At 45.8% G+C, this 17,998-nt stretch overlaps 1 protein-coding gene and 1 pseudogene across 1 annotated transcript in view; one reads left to right on the top strand and one right to left on the bottom strand.

The window, feature by feature from the left end:
* Positions 1-17,998, bottom strand: part of LOC126428129 (all trans-polyprenyl-diphosphate synthase PDSS1) — an 804,750-nt gene that overhangs the window by 584,998 nt on the left and 201,754 nt on the right. The window lies entirely within an intron of this gene.
* Positions 12,615-12,732, top strand: LOC126428559 (5S ribosomal RNA; annotated as a pseudogene).

Genomic DNA, 17,998 nt, shown 5'->3' with positions numbered 1-17,998 from the left:
GATGATGTTGGGGGTTGTTTGGGGAAGACCAGACAGCGAGGTCATCGGTCTCATTGGATTAGGAAAGGACGGGGAAGGAAGTCGGCAGTGCCCTTTCAAAGGAACCATCCCGGCATTTGCCTGGAGCGATTTAGGGAAATCACGGAAAACCTAAATCGGGATGGCCGGACGCGGGATTGAACCGTCGTCCTCCCGAATGCGAGTCCAGTGTGCTAACCACTGCGCCACCTCGCTCGGTCTTTGATGATGTACGAAACTGATTACGGTATCTGCAGACACGTCAACATACATTCGTACGTAAGTCAGCCGCAGTAGTTTACCAGAAAACGCCTTTTCTATGCTGCACATGATTTTTTTAATTTATACACGAAGCATACAAGAAGGTATCTCTTGTAAATTGTTCCAGTTCATACATGGTTACTGCGAAAGATGGCACCACAAGAAATTTGTATGTATGTATGTATGTATGTGCGTACATACATACGTGCTGGCCGCGGTGGTCTAGCGGTTCTAGGCGCTCAGTCCGGAACCGCGCGACTGCTACGGTCGCTGCTTCGAATCCTGCCTCGGGTATGGATGTGTGTGATGTCCTTAGGTTAGTTGGGTTTAAGTAGTTCTAAGTACTAGGGGACTGATGACCACAGATGTTAAGTCCCATAGTGCTCAGAACCATTTGAACCATTTTGAACATACATACGTATACTCACCAAGCCCAAGGATCCAGATGCGGGAATCTGGGAGCCCAATGGGGAATAGGTTTCAAATCCTGATCCACTGCAACAAATAGAATTCATTGCATATTTCCAACATTATTTCAAGCAATCACTGAGGTCCGTGTCCATTTACGTTTACGAACGATTGCTTCTAACAATAAATAACTATCAGAGATGACCATCTGGCGAACAGCTTCAAAGTCCAATTATGAAGTATCCCTCGGTGAACAAAGAATGGTTCAAATGGCTCTGAGCACTATGGGACTTAACATCTGAGGTCTTCAGTCCCCTAGAACTTAGAACTACTTAAACCTAACTAACCCCAGAACATCACACAAATCCATGCTCGAGGCAGGATTCGAACCTGCGACCGTAGCGGTCGCGCGGTTCCAGACTGAAGCGCCTAGAACCGCTCGGCCACTCCGGCCGGCCTCAGTGAATAGAAACACAGTCTAGTCCGCAATCACGTCTGAAGTATTTGCCATCAGCCGATAAATATACATGGTCCCGCAGCTTTTTCAAAGTATTTCAGGTATGTCAATTTCTTATAACGCAATACATACGTCTAACCTAATTTATGGCGACACAGTCTTTCAGTAGCACTAACGGCAGTGCTCGTTCAGTAAGTATTTGTATTACGGCTCTACAATTTTCAACATGTACATACCACAGAAGGAATGAGCACTGGCGAAACACCTCCTCCATTCTCAAGTGGCCATGTTTACCTGAAAGAGAAAATAATAGAAGTAAAATTGGTAATATCCTAACGCATATTAAGAAACAGGTTAAATTCATAATATAATTGAAGCGAGCAAGTCACTGTGAGTGCACCGTCGCAATCGAGATTAAAATACGTATTTGACATTTATCCATAGAGATAAGATGGAATTTATAAATCGTAGTTCGTCTAATTATTGAATATCCTATCAGCCCTTGTCAAGTTCAACTGAAAGACATGTAGGCGCAGGTCATCTGGGCTGAGTTCGAAGCGGGACTCATCACTAAAGACAATACTGCTACAGTCAGTGAGACTCCAGGTCAAAGACGTCTTTGGAACCATCCATGACATCGGTGACCAACCTGACTACCGCCCGTCATACGGCTGACAGCCAGGGGTGATGGTCTGGGGTGCCACTTCTTTTCACTCCAAGACCTCTTTGGTTATCATCCGCGGCACTCTTACGACACAGAGGTACGTCGACGATATTCTACGCCCCGTTTTGTTGCCCTTTATGGCAAGCCATCCTGGACATACATTTCTGGCAGATAATGCCCGCCCGAACACGGCGATAATTTCTACTGCTTGTCTTCGTGCCTGCCAAACCCTACCTTGGCCACCGAGGTCGTTAGATCTGTCCCCAACTCAGAACGTTTGGAGCATTAGGAGCAAGGCCCTTCAACCAGACCGGCACTTTTCTGTCTAATGCGCTAATAAGACAGAATTTGACACGATGTCCCTCAGGAGGAGATCCAAAAACTCTGTCAATCTGTGCCCAAGCCGAATAGCTGCTTGCATAAGGGCCAGACATGGACCAATGCGTCATTGAACTGCTCAATTTGTGAAGATCTTTCTCTTACATGAATCATCCGATGTTCCTGAAACTGTAATCATGAGAGAGAGAGAGATCCTCATGGAATGGAATCGAGGGTATACAATGAATTACGGAATAAAGCTATGAAATATTCACAAAAATATTTCTTTCGCATTCCTTCAATGTTTGGATGAAACTGAAAATTCAATATCAGAAACAGGAAAAAAGGCGATATGACTGAAAATGCTTATTCATTCTCCTCGAAGTCGAAGCTTTTAAATAAAGGCTATTGAACTTTAATGCCACGTGCGAAACTCTGGGAGTTTATCTGATCACTTTAGTGGACTTGTGACATTTTCATTCTTTGCAGTTTTTATTGTACCAGCATAATCGAAGATGAAGGAAATCGATTTTACTATCTACATTTTTTAAATGTAAAGTGTAGCCCAGTGCCAGTATACGAGACGATGAATGTGAGAAATATCCCAAAACCACCTTAAAATTGGCCGTCAGAATCGACTTTTAGCAATCTAAGGCCGAACCAAGCATTCCTCGCCTCACCAGTTTGTGCAGATGTTCTGACGGAATGGAGAATTCATAGTACTGCGACCGTATGTGGGGCCGTGTTGCACGCATACACTTTGGATCCCTTCTAATATTGGGAGGACATTTCTTCGACCTTGAAATTCCACACTTCTTTCCCCTTTCTTCTAGCGCAGAAAATTGTGCTTTATTTGGGGTTAATTATAGATGTATACCCATACAGTAAGGCATGATTGTTTTTCTTCTTCTTTTTTTCAAGTGCACTACAATACCTTTGTCGTGTAGAACTGAATGAAGAATCAGCAGTCCATCATGAGTTTTCCTTGTCCACGAACGAAAGGTATACTACTATTGTTATTCCACTGTGCAGCAAGGGGAGTGCTTAATGTGAAACGGGGAGGAATGACGCACGTACAGTCAACTGGGGTAACGTTATACCATATTTTCAGTTTTTTAAAAATATTGGACACCAAACAATCTCCACATCACAAAAGACATTATAATATTTTAAATTTATAGTTACTCAGTCCTTGGGTAAGTGAAAATGAAACTAATTGTACCTTATAGAAGTAAAATTTCAGTTTTACTGCTATAGAGTTAAACACTCATTCAGGTTAACTTTTGACCAGTCTCGTAAAACATGGTATTTTTTTCATATATCTGTTGCTCTGCAGCCGGCCGGTGTGGCCGAGAGGTTCTAGGCGCGTCAGTCTGGAACCGCGCGACCGCTACGGTCGCAGGTTCGAATCCTGCCTCGGGCATGGATGTGTGATGTCCTTAGGTTAGTTAGGTTTAAGTAGTTCTAAGTTCTAGGGGACTGATGACCTCAGATGTTAAGTCCCGTAGTGCTCAGAGCCATTTGAACCATTTTTTGTTGCTCTGGATAAATGTGCATCCCAAACGGACGTGACCCAGTTTGGCTCCCGAAATGAGGTTGGAACTCGTGAAGCACTCTTCTTATTAAATGTGCTAGAGAAGAGGTGCAGAGATATGAATGTCAATGTGTACGCTTGTTCCAACGACTTTAAAATGGCCTTTGACTGCGTGAGATATAAAAAGATGAAAAAGATGGTGGAGATTGAGGTCAACTGGTACAGACCAAAACGATTTACACATCACCAGCGTGCTGTATTGGAGTCAGACCGCAGATGTAAAAGCTGGCCAAGGAATATCGGAAGCGGCTACAATCAGTTAAGGCGTTTGTCATGACTGTATACTACCACCTCTCTTTTTTAACATTTATTCCTAAGCGATTTTCAGAGAAGAGTTGGCGGAAGTGGCAACGGGATAATTATAAGCGTAACGATAATCAACCACATTAGGTACGGAGATGATTAAGCGTCTCGTCGACATCGAGGTCATCAGAGACGGAGTACAAGCTCTGACTACGCTAAGGATGGGGAAGAAAATCGACCGCACCCTTTCGATGGAACTATCCCGGCGTTTGCCTGGAGTGATTTAGGGAAATCACGGGGAACACAAATCTGATTGGCCAGACGCCTATTCTAAGTTCGAACAAGCATCCTCTTTGAAGAACTTGGGCACTGCAATGGATGAGCAGTGTGGCTGCAAGAAAGAGATCAAATCTAGAATGGAACAGGCCAGCAGACATTTTATTAGCACGAAAAATTTTTCATAAGATCGGATCTTAGTCTGCAGCTGTGAATGCGAATGATTCGTTGCTAAGTTTTCTCAATTTTTTTTTCTCTATGTATGCGTAAGCTGGAGCCTTGAACAATATCTAGAGAAAGGAATTGATGATTTTGACATGTATCTCTGTTGTCGTGTCTTATGCATACCATGGATACTGAAAATTTGAAATGAAAAAGTTCTTCATCGACTGAAAAAGCAAAAAGAACTATCGCTCGCTATAAAACAAAAACTCAATATCTACGACACAATTTAAGAGGCGAAAGACACCAGTTAATACAACTCATCACAAAAGGCAAACTACAAGGAGAAAGTTCTGTTGCAAGACGAAGGAACTCGTGTCTGAAGGACATTCGGAGATGGTACAGTTGCACGTCACGAGAAGCCTTCCTTGCTGGCTACACGTACCGCCAAACTCCGTCAATTGAAGGCGCCTTAAGAAGAACAAGAAAAATGTTCTGGATAACACTAGACAATGCCGAAAGGTAATCAGATCTTAATTAGAAGTAAAAATAAACAGAGTTTATTCAGTATTGCAGACTTACTCTGAAATATCAAAATATTTGTATCGACCTGACACTGTTCAATTTAAATCACTATCGTCAAAACCTCCGTTCACAGCCAGCTCAGATAAAGAATAATCACAGGCCTAAGGGCTTGTAGGAAGGTGGAAAGACAATGGAAATACGAACTAGAAACTAGAGAGGTAATAAAGTCTTATTTCCTCACAAAATAATGCAAGAAGCTGGAACACCAAATGGAACACGAGCCATTTGGCACGAACACATACTGATACAATCTTGCTTAACTGTATGCTGCTGCAATGTTTATAATGTGTTGGGAATAGGAGACAGAAACTGTATGCCAGGATGTCGGACGGGCTCCTTTGTGCAATTCTGTAAGGGCTGAACGAGGAAGCGAGAGGAAAAGGTTGAAGACATTATTTCAACATGTCCTGTTGGTGGTCTGCACGTAGCTTGACTGCTGAAAAGCGCCGACACTGCAGCCGCACCAACGAATTTTCATGATTTGCCATAACTAAAGTGACAACTAGGCAAACCAAAATATATACACTACTGGCCATTAAAATTGCTACACCACGAAGATGACGTGTTACAGACGCGAAATTTAACCAACAGGAAGAAGATGCTGTGATATGCAAATGATTAGCTTTTCAGAGCATTCACACAAGCTTGGCGCCATGAGGAAAGTTTCCAACCAATTTCTCATGCACAAACAGCAGTTGACCGGCGTTGCCTGGTGAAACGTTGTTGTGATGCCTCGTGTAAGGAGGAGGAATGCGTACCATCACGTTTCCGACTTTGATAGAGGTCGCATTGTAGCCTATCGCGATTGCAGTTTATCGTGTCGCGACATTGCTGCTCGTGTTGTTCGAGATCCAATGACTGTTAGCAGAATATGGAATCGGTGGGTTCAGGAGGGTAACACGGAACGCCGTGCTGGATCCCAACGGCCTCGTGTCACTAGCAGTCGAGATGACAGGCATCTTATCCGCATGGCTGTAACGGATCGTACAGCCACGTCTCGATCCCTGAGTCAACAGATGGAGACGTTTGCAAGACAACAACCATCTGCACGAAGAGTTCGACGACGTTTGCAGCAGCATGGACTATCAGCTCGGAGACCATGGCCGCGGGTACCCTTGACGCTGCATCACAGACAGGAGCGCCTGCGATGGTGTACTCAACGACGAACCTGGGTGCACGAATGCAAAACGTCATTTTTTTGGATGAATCCAGGTTCTGTTTACGGCATCATGATGGTCGCATCCGTGTTTGGCGACATCGCGGTGAACGCACATTGGAAGCGTGATGGTATGGGGTGCCACTGGTTACACGTCTCGGTCACCTCTTGTTCGCATTGACGGCACTTTGAACAGTGGACGTTACATTTCAGATGTGTTACGACCCGCGGCTCTACCCTTCATTCGATCCCCGCGAAACCCTACATTTCAGCAGGATAATGCAGGACCGCATGTTGCAGGTCATGTACGGACCTTTCAGGATACAGAAAATGTTCGACTGCTGCCGTGGCCAGCACATTCTTCAGATCTCTCACCAATTGAAACCGTCTGGTCAATGGTGGCCGAGCAACTGGCTCGTCACAATACGCCAGTCACTAGTCTTGATGAACTGTGGTATCGTGTTGAAGCTGCATGAGCAGCTGTACCTGTACACGCCATCCAAGCTCTGTTTGACTCAATGCCCAGGCGTATCAAGGTCGTTATTACGGCCAGAGGTGGTTGTTCAGGGTACTGATTTCTCAGGTTCTATGCACCCAAATTGCGTGAAAATGTAATCACATGTCAGTCCTAGTATAATATATTTGTCCAATGAATACCCTGTTATCATCTGCACTTCTTCTTGGTGTAGCAATTTTAATGGCCAGTAGTATATATACATATATAATGTGTTTCAAAAATACTCTTGATCTTTGGGGACAGGTTCCTTACAGAAAAACAACAAAAGTTCATTTAAAAAAGTCCGAAAATCCTCGGTTTTAGGGTTATCAAATACAATGCCTTTCCAGGTACTACCCAGCAACTTCACTTAGCTATTCACCCATTGACTCGTTGTATCCTATACGGCGCTGTGTTTCCAGGGGGATTTGTTTACATACGTCTTTCATCTGTCTTCGTCGTATCCACTGTGTTCATCTACTACAGGAAGTACGTTAGATGAAGGTGCTCCGTTCGAACAAGGCAGGACATTAATTTCGTGAGCAGGCAGTGATGATTTTTATGTTCTGTGGCGCCAACTGTAAAGACATGAGGCTGCACAGCTGTATCAGACCGTGTTTCCAGACCGAAGACAGCCGAGTCATCCATCACCTTTGGTGCTGTGTATCGTCGCATTGCCGATACAGGATCCGTGCACCACAGACTATTGACCGAGGAAGACCAGGTATTGCTCTTCACCCTGGCTGGGAAGCGCACACTCTATGGGGTGTCGAAGAAGAGCCATATATCAGCGCAAGATAATTGGTACTGGCATGTGGTACATCTCCATTATCAGCATGGAGGATACTTCCCAAGCAACTCATGTGTCCGTATCATCTTCAGCGTGTGCAGAGCCTTATGCCTACCGATCATCCGCCATGGGAGAATTTTTGCCGCTGGTTTGTTAGACAACCGTTAATCTATTGCTTGTCAATTCAGTTTTGTTTACAGAGGAAGCAACGTTTGGAAGAAACAGAATACCAAATTTCCATAAACGACACATATGACCCAATCCTAATCCTCATGCTGCAGTACAGAATAAATATCAAGGTCAGTTTAAGATTAATGTGTGGCTTGGAATTGTAGGTGACTGCTTGGTGGGGCCATGCGTTCTTTCAGCACGTCTTACAGGTGATGCCTACAAGGATTTTACTCGCAGCGCCCTCCAAGATCCCTTCAAATAAGAAGACGATTTAGTTTATGTATGATGGAGCTCCAGCACACTTCAGACTCAGCGTTCAACATGCACTGGTTGGTATCTACCATGATAGATGGATAGGTAGAGGAGGACCAGTTTCTTGGCCTGCACCTTTCCCTGACCTCAGTCCCTCGAATTAGTATCTGTGGACGCACCTTAAACAATTGGTCAATACAGCACAACCAGATGCAGAAATTTATCAGCGTGCCATGAAAGCCTGCAAAACCATTCCGAAAACGTCATGGAGTGTTTGAAAGGGCGCAACAGTCCATGATTCGACAAGTACATGCGTATTTAGAAGCAAGAGGAGGGCACGTCGGGCATTTATTATGAGTTTATGTGTTGATGAGCTCCAATCACCTAAATTTCATATATGTCTGAGCTTATATACCCGCACTTGAGTCGCGCTATCTTGCATGTACGCTGCAGCAACGCCCTCGAACGGAAACGTTTTGATCGCTCCTTACACATACACTCCTGGAAATTGAAATAAGAACACCGTGAATTCATTGTCCCAGGAAGGGGAAACTTTATTGACACATTCCTGAGGTCAGATACATCACATGATCACACTGACAGAACCACAGGCACATAGACACAGGTAACAGAGCATGCACAATGTCGGCACTAGTACAGTGTATATCCACCTTTCGCAGCAATGCAGGCTGCTATTCTCCCATGGAGACGATCGTAGAGATGCTGGATGTAGTCCTGTGGAACGGCTTGCCATGCCATTTCCACCTGGCGCCTCAGTTGGACCAGCGTTCGTGCTGGACGTGCAGACCGCGTGTGACGACGCTTCATCCAGTCCCAAACATGCTCAATGGGGGACAGATCCGGAGATCTTGCTGGCCAGGGTAGTTGACTTGCACCTTCTAGAGCACGTTGGGTGGCACGGGATACATGCGGACGTGCATTGTCCTGTTGGAACAGCAAGTTCCCTTGCCGGTCTAGGAATGGTAGAACGATGGGTTCGATGACGGTTTGGATGTACCGTGCACTATTCAGTGTCCCCTCGACGATCACCAGTGGTGTATGGCCAGTGTAGGAGATCGCTCCCCACACCATGATGCCGGGTGTTGGCCCTGTGTGCCTCGGTCGTATGCAGTCCTAATTGTGGCGCTCACCTGCACGGCGCCAAACACGCATACGACCATCATTGGCACCAAGGCAGAAGCGACTCTCATCGCTGAAGACGACACGTCTCCATTCGTCCCTCCATTCACGCCTGTCGCGACACCACTGGAGGCGGGCTGCACGATGTTGGGGCGTGAGCGGAAGACGGCTTAACGGTGTGCGGGACCGTAGCCCAGCTTCATGGAGACGGTTGCGAATGGTCCTCGCCGATACCCCAGGAGCAACAGTGTCCCTAATTTGCTGGGAAGTGGCGGTGCGGTCCCCTACGGCACTGCGTAGGATCCTACGGTCTTGGCGTGCATCCGTGCGTCGCTGCGGTCCAGTCCCAGGTCGACGGGCACGTGCACCTTCCGCCGACCACTGGCGACAACATCGATGTACTGTGGAGACCTCACGCCCCACGTGTTGAGCAATTCGGCGGTACGTCCACCCGGCCTCCCGCATGCCCACTATACGCCCTCGCTCAAAGTCCGTCAACTGCACATACGGTTCACGTCCACGCTGTCGCGGCATGCTACCAGTGTTAAAGACTGCGATGGAGCTCCGTATGCCACGGCAAACTGGCTGACACTGACGGCGGTGGTGCACAAATGCTGCGCAGCTAGCGCCATTCGACGGCCAACACCGCGGTTCCTGGTGTGTCCGCTGTGCCGTGCGTGTGATCATTGCTTGTACAGCCCTCTCGCAGTGTCCGGAGCAAGTATGGTGGGTCTGACACACCGGTGTCAATGTGTTCTTTTTTCCATTTCCAGGAGTTTATATAACAATGAGTGTATTTATATGTGTATTTTCCACATCCCCTAAACTAGTGATTCTCGATCTGTGGGGCGCGACCCCGGAGGAGGTTGAGGGTAGAGGGTGGCGGTGGTAGGAGCGAGGGGTGGGGGGCACGCTATGTTTAAAAAAAGACCTATCAGCAAACAATTACGTTTATCTTTTCTTTCGACCAAAGAAGATGCCATTTATCTGGATTGAATTGCGATCGGCGACAGTGAAACCGTGGTCATACTTATAGCATTATTTGAAACGGTCGGCCGAGCTGGGAGATATCGGCCGCAGACGGTATCACCCGTTGCGACTGACTACCGCGCGCGGTGCAAGGTTTGGCTCCTGTATGTCGACGCCTCCTTTACAGTCTTTCAGGCTAGGCGAGGGAGACCTGACGGCAGTACGAAGCGGTTCCTGGTTAGCGACAGACATGATGACACCTGTGGTCCATCAATCGGCAGAGGGGAAGGATATATCCCACAGGCGAAAACGAGGTCTGATGAAAACAATTTATTGCTAGGCTCCACAAAAATTACAATCAATTGTGAAGAACGTCCGCCGTGTTGAATTTGTTTAACCATTTTAGCTCCTCATAGCGTGAAGGCCAATAAGTTAAAGAGACATCTTGAAACTAAACACCCCGAGTTAATGGAAAACGAAAAGAACATTTTGTCAGGAAACTAGATGTTTTACTGTCTCCTCAGAAGAACTTTGGTAATACGAAGAATGTGACTTTTAACGTATTTTTAGTCTCTCACCACATTTTGCATAGGATTTCTAAATGCAAGAAACCACACACAGTTGCAGAAACTCTGGTTTTACCAGCAGTGATTGATACAATATTAAAAATATTTGCGGCCTCATCAGCTCAATAGTTGAGAAGTGTTCTTCCCTCTACTGACACAGTGCGTAGACGAATTTTACACATTTCTGACGACTGCGTTGCAACAGTTTTGCACTTAAAGCGAACGAAGCGAATGGTATTCATAAAGATGCTCATTTGATTGCTTCTATTCGTTTCGTTGACGAATTTAACATTCAAGAAGAATTGCCTTTACCGAGCGAGGTGGCGCAGTGGTTAGACACTGGACTCGCATTCGGGAGGACGACGGTTCAATCCCGCGTCCGGCCATCCTGATTTAGGTTTTCCGTGATTTCCCTAAATCACTCCAGGCAAATGCCGGGATGGTTCCTCTGAAAGGGCACAGCCGACTTCCTTCCCTATCCTTCCCTAATCCGATGAGACCGATGACCTCGCTGTCTGGTCTGCTTCCCCCAACAACCAACCAACCAAGAATTGCCTTTCTAGAACAAATACTACAGCTCAATATTTTTTTTCAAATCAAAGCGAGATACCATGGAGTAGGTGAGTGAAGTATGTTCACATGGAGCTCGGTCAGCGTCTGAAATTTGTGGTGTATTGCCGGCGAAAGTTAAAGCGGTAACTCCTGATGCAATGTGGACTCACTGCATGATACACAGAGAGGCTCTGGCCGCTAAAGAACTCAGCCCACCCCTTCATGAAGTGCTGTGCTGCTAACGGTTATAGAAACAGTTAATATTATTAAGGCAAAATCTATGAATTCAAGACTTTTTAAAGTGAGGATCACACTCAACTGCTCTTGTCTAGTAATGCATAGTGGCTTTCAAGAGGTATAGTGTGGTGTCACCGCCAGACACCACACTTGCTAGGTGGTAGCTTAAATCGGCCGCGGTCCATTTAGTACATGTCGGACCCGCGTGTCGCCACTGTGTAATCGCAGACCTAGCGCCACCACCAAGGCAGGTCTCGTGATACGAGAGAGCACTCGCCCAGTTGTACGAGAACCTAGCTACCGACCAGATGTACGAAGCCTTTCTCTCTCATTAGCCGAGAGACAGAATAGCCATCAGCTAAGTTAATGGCTACGAACTAGCAAGGCGCCATTAGCCATACAGTGATTGTACTTAAAGTCTCCTGTGTATCGTCAAGATCGATGTACCACAAAGATTGAGTAAAGTTAAGTATTAAATCTGCTCCGTACTTTTCTTCCTAACATTAATTACGTATCCTGTTCCAGTACTTCACGCCCGTCTGCGTTAGTCTAGCTTGCCTTTTTCAGCCATCTCAACTTCACGGTGTCGGCCCAGCTACCGACACAACATATAGTACTAAAAAGAATGAACTGAGGTATGAGGTACATGTTTCTTAAAGGGGAAAAGTCACACATTGGCATAGTGCTTCAGCAACGGAGATTTTCTACTGAAAATGGCTTAGCTCACCGACATTTTTGAAAACTTAAATATTGCCAACACTTGGAATAAAAAAGTGAAGGCGTTTTTTAAAATAGAGCTGTAGCAAAACCGAATGGAGAGAAATTTAGATGGATTGAAAACCCAACCAAAAATGCTCCTGGACAATCATGTTTAAATATAAAAGAGCAACCACCGCTTATTGATCTTACTTGTGATATTTTATTAATGAAGTGTCTTGGTTGGACTTTGAGATACATATTAGCAAGGAATTCCCAACTCTGAGCCAAAATGCAATGAAGATCATGGCTCCTTTTGCAACAACATACATGTGCGAGACTGGCTTTTCAGTTTTGGCAGCTATGAAGTCGTACTACCATTTAAAGCTAAATGTAAGCAAGATCTTCGTGTGACTGTTTCCGCTATTATAGCATGTCTAGAGAAACTTTGTTCTCAAAATCAAGCTCATCCATTATAGTGAACTCAATAATTTAAATTGCTGTTGTAATATTTGTCTGCTGAATTTTTAAATATAGTTCATTTCATTATTTCCGAATGAATGAAAATGCAATAAAGATAAAAAATGACTATTTTATTAACAAGGCAACGGCATTGCCGCAGTAGATACACCGGTTCCCGTGAGATCACCGAAGTTAAGCACTGTCGGGCGTGGTCGGTACTTGGATGGGTGACCATCCAGGCCGCCATGCGTTGTTGCCATTTTTCGGGCTGCATTCAGCCTCGTGATGCCAATTGAGGAGCTACTCGACCGATTAGTAGCGGATTCGGTCAAGAATACCATCATAACGACAGGGAGAGCGGTGTGCTGACCCCACGCCCCTCCTATCCGCATCCTCCCTGAGGATGACACGGCGGTCGGATGGTACCGGTAGGCCACTCGTGGCCTGAAGACGGACGGAGTGCTTTTTGTTATTTTATTAGCAAAATAGGCTGGAGGCCAGATACTATTTTTCCTCATGAAAGGGGGGGGGGGCAAGACGAAAAGAGTTTGAGAATCACTGCCCTACACCACTGGATCGGTTTCAACCAAATTTGGCACGTATACTAATTATTGTCTGCGAAGAAGTGCTGTGGGGGGAGAGGGGGGGAGGAAAGAGCCACTATCTCCCGTACGGGGGGTTGGTGGGGTGAGAAGTATAGGTAATTCCTGACGTCTAAGCTACCCTGCATGACAGTCATTGTGCAGATAGTATCGAATGCATCCCAGGGGCCATAAGTGTGGAAGGGCATGGTTGAACAGAGAAAGGTGTAGGAGGAGATGGGCAGTGAGATGGGAAAGAAAGTTGGACAGAGAAAAAGGGGAGCAGGTAATGGACCGAGAAAGGGGTAGAAAGGGATGGACACAGGAAAGGGCGAGGAAGGGTGGTGTATGGCAGAGGATATGATTAGTGGACAGGTGTAAAAGGAAGAGAGGGGAGAAAGTGGACAGAAATAGAGAGTAGGAGGAAATGGACAGAGGGGGACTATGAGATGGACAGAGAGACAGGGGGGTGGAGGAGGAGGAGGAGAGAAGGAGGATATGGACTAAGTTACGGGGCAAGAGCAGGTATGTGCAATGTGTGTGCCATACAGGTATACAGGCGAAGCTGTGAGTATCAGGCTAGTAAGAAATAGAAGAAAACGTGCTATAACCAAGAGTTTAAGCAACATATCTTTCCAGAAACTGTGTTTTATTTTCGTATTACTTTGAATTTCCAAGCTTTGAGCAAAGGGAACAAGCATTTTTTGCAGTACCGGCTCATTTGAGATCCTACAATACTGTAGCGAAGCAGCAGCAAGAACTACATTGTTGAATCAGGGAGAGCTGTGTACGTAGCAGCTCACTGCGGCAGCGGCGTGCGTTCACAGCCGAGCGTTCAGGCCGAGCGAAATACTTTTTTTTTTTCGTAGGCAGAATATGGGAATACGAGAGAGACTCGTGGACCTCTCGCGGTTAATTAGACGGTCCTCCATTCCTGGTTTTCCTTTTTCGGCCAGTTTTCACATCCCCTCTGTGCCCGCGCCCTTGGCCGGTAGCCGTCTCGCCATTCTCTCGGTACGGCCCTGCTCCTAACTACTACCCGCCATTCGCATTAACGCCAAAAAACGCTACCGTGACGAAAATGGAAATGAGATGAGAGAGTTACACCAGCAGAGGGTGACGCGCTTTTCGCCGGCCGTTTCTTCGCGGAAGACAGCGACAACGGTCCCGGGACCAGCGACTGTTAAGTCACGGAGAAAGCTGGCGGGACCGGGGGCCGTAAAACAAACATTGCACGCCTGTCGCGAGATTTTGCCGTAACCGGACTGTCTAGGGCCCGATGGACACAGAAGCAGCGCGGACATGTGGCGGGGACGCGTCGCTCTTTCTAGTTACCCCCGTGTTAACAATCGGAGCAGCGCACACAGAGGCGCCGTGATGGCGACAAGTCGTTTCGTCGTCCGCGCACATCCATTAGGCCAGTATTACACTATCAAATTTCTTTGTCAAATATCTTTGTCCAATATCTTTGTCAAAGATATTTGATGGTGTAATAGGGAACTTTGTCAAATGTCGTCCAATATTTGATCGAATCTAGGGCCTCGCTGTATTTGATCAGAGAAGTCGCTTGTCTTCTGTTCATTGCAATGTGACACGTTACCACATGGAGCGCTAACATCGCTGCATTCTGTCGTCTGTGGTGTTTTTATAAACATTGCCGGTAAATACAATTGGTGTGTGCCGACAACTACAAAATTAATAGAGATGTATGAAGCTGATGAGACGCTTTACAACGTGAGGCACGCTGAATACAAAAATTGATTACGAAGATTGGAGACCTAACCTAACCTAACGTAACCTAACCTAACCTGACCCTCTCCTGTAGCGAGGAATCGGAGTGTTACAGTGAGTCTGTCTTCTGCAGATGTAGCAGTTCTTAAATGAATATTGTGCTTTGTGATATGAGGATACACTTCATTAAGCACATACAGAAATGTATGCTAATCCATTCTTAAGAAATCGATGTACGACTTGACGTACTCCACTATAAGCTCACGTAACAAGTTTTGTTGAATGCTTTTACCGTGTCGTTGTAAAACCCACGGCCTCACCCAGGTATGTTTCCTTTTTTTTCCCGCTTCTCTTCCACATGTGCACACAGTGCAATTGTGGTACATGCAACTGCTGCAGTTAATAACAAGTTGTTGTCAGCCATGTTGAACTTTGACGAAAAATATGATGACAGTGTAATACCATTTCTAGCGCTACGTCAAAGATCTTTGTCAAATATATTTGACGGAAGATTTGATCACATCTTTGATCAAATCTTTGACAAAGAAATTTGATAGTGTAATGCCGGCCTTAGCAACCACAGGTGTCTACTAGAGGCAACACCCAAGTTAGACCGGTATCTCTCACGATTCTATGTAGACCGATAGTGTGAATCGTGCCGTCCGACGTCGCCCATCGTTAGAGCCTCATTGAATCGGTATTTTTCCCGATTCGAGGCAGAGCGATTATACGCTCCGTAGTCGTTTTTGGTATCATAAAATAAGAAAAGGCTGAACCAGCGCTAGCTTAAAATCAAATAAAAAAAATTGGTACCACCAATGTTGCATACTGACTGGCTATTAAAAACCTGCTATGCAGCTAATGTGGCTTCCCAACCATGGGGCTAATAAGAGAACTATTTATTTCCTGATTAATAGGGAGCTTACTACACTACTGGCCATTAAAATTGCTACACCAAGAAGAAATGTAGATGATATACAGGTATTCATTGGACAAATATATTATACTAGAACTGACATGTGATTACATTTTCACGCAATTACGGTGCATAGATCCTGAGGAATCAGTACCCACAACAACCACCTCTGACCGTAATAACGGCCTTGATACGCCTGGGCATTGAGTCAAACAGAGCTTGGATGGCGTGTACAGGTACAGCTGCCCATGCAGCTTCATCACGATTCCACAGTTCATCAAGAGTAGTGGCTGGTGTATTGTGACGAGCCAACATTGACCAGACGTTTTCAATTGGTGAGAGACTGTGCTGGCCAGGGCAGCAGTCGAACATTTTCTGTATCCAGAAAGGCCCGTACAGGAACTGCAACATGCGGTCGTGCATTATCCTGCTGAAATGTAGGTTTTCGCAGGGATCGAATGAAGGGTAGAGCCACGGGTCGTAACACATCTGAAATGTAACGTCCACTGTTCAAAGTGCCGTCAATGCGAACAAGAGGTGACCGAGACGTGTAACCAATGGCACCCCATACCATCACGCCGGGTGATATGCCAGTATGGCGATGACGAATACACGCTTCCAATGTGCGTTCACCGCGATGTCGCCAGACATGGATGCGACCATAATGATGCTGTAAACAGAACCTGGATTCATCCGAAAATATGTTTTCCCATTCGTGCACCCAGGTTCGTAGTTGAGTACACCATCGCAGGCGCTCCTGTCTGTGATGCAGCGTCGAGTGTAACCGCAACCTTGGTCTCCGAGCTGATAGTCCACGCTGCTGCAAACGTCGTCGAACTGTTCGTGCAGATGGTTGTTGTCTTGCAGACGTCCCCATCTGTTGACTCAGGGATCGAGACGTGGCTGCACGATCCGTTACAGCCATGCGGATAAGATGCCTGTCATCTCGACTGCTAGTGATATGAGGCCGTTGCGATCGAGCACGGCGTTCCGTATTACCCTCCTGAATCCACCGATTCCACATTCTGCTAACAGTCATTGGATCTCGACCAACGCGAGCAGCAATGTCACCGTGCGATAAACCGCAATCGCGATAGGCTACTATCCGACCTTTATCAAAGTCGGAAATGTGATGGTACGCATTTCCCCTCCTTATCACAACAACGTTTCAGCAAGCAACGTCGGTCAACTGCTGTTTGTGTATGAGAAATCGGTTGGAAACTTTCCTCATGTCAGCACGCTGTAGGTGTCGCCACCGGCGCCAACCTTGTGTGAATGCTCTGAAAAGCTAATCATTTGCATATCACAGCATCTTCTTCCTGTCGGTTAAATTTTGCGTCTGTAGCACGTCATCTTCGTGGTGTAGCAATTTTAATGGCCAGTAGTGTACTTACACACTCTACAGTTTTTTGGAATATACATGACTTATTTATATTTACGCATTTAAGCTTATAGTGAAGCTCTCTTTGCTTTCGAAGCAGCTTTCTAATAGGGCTGTCGAACCACAGCGGGTCTTTCTCTCCTAACAACTTTGCTCCCCACATACCTCTATTGTAAAACACTCTTGAATTTTGTCCATTTATTTCCACTTTAAACAGACGCAAAATCCCCAAGATTGGCGATCCTTTACAGAAGCTCGAAACTTATCGCGGAGTTCAATGCGAGGCGCCTATAACAGTTTCCACAGCGAAACGTTGTCTCGAAACCTGGCAGAAAATCCAAAGAGATTCTGGTCGCATGTGAAGTGTGTTAGCGGCAAGAAACAATCAATCCCTTCTCTGCGCAATAACAATGGAGATACTATCGAAGACAGTGCTGCCAAAGCAAATTTACTAAACACAGCCTTCCGAAATGCCTTCACAAAAGAAGACGAAGTAAATATTCCAGAATTAGAATCCAGAACAGCTACAAACATGAGTAACGTAGAACTAAATATCCTCGGAGTAGTGAAGCAACTCAAATCACTTAATAAAAGCAAGTCTTCTGGTCCAGACTGTATACCAATTAGGTTCCTTTCGGAGTATGCTGATGCATTAGCTCCATAGTTAACAATCATTTACAACCGTTCGCTCGACGAAAGATCCGTACCCAAAGACTGGAAAGTTGCACAGGTCACACCAATATTCAAGAAAGGTAGTAGGAGTAATCCACTAAATTACAGGCCCATATCGTTAACGTCGATATGCAGCAGGATTTTAGAACATGTATTGTGTTCGAACATTATGAATTACCTCGAGGGAAACGGTCTATAGACACACAGTCAACATGGGTTTAGCAAACATCGTTCCTGTGAAACA

This window comes from Schistocerca serialis, chromosome 12 (assembly GCF_023864345.2).
Source record: "Schistocerca serialis cubense isolate TAMUIC-IGC-003099 chromosome 12, iqSchSeri2.2, whole genome shotgun sequence".
Taxonomy (NCBI): domain Eukaryota; kingdom Metazoa; phylum Arthropoda; class Insecta; order Orthoptera; family Acrididae; genus Schistocerca; species Schistocerca serialis.
This window is presented reverse-complemented; position numbering and strand designations above follow the sequence as displayed.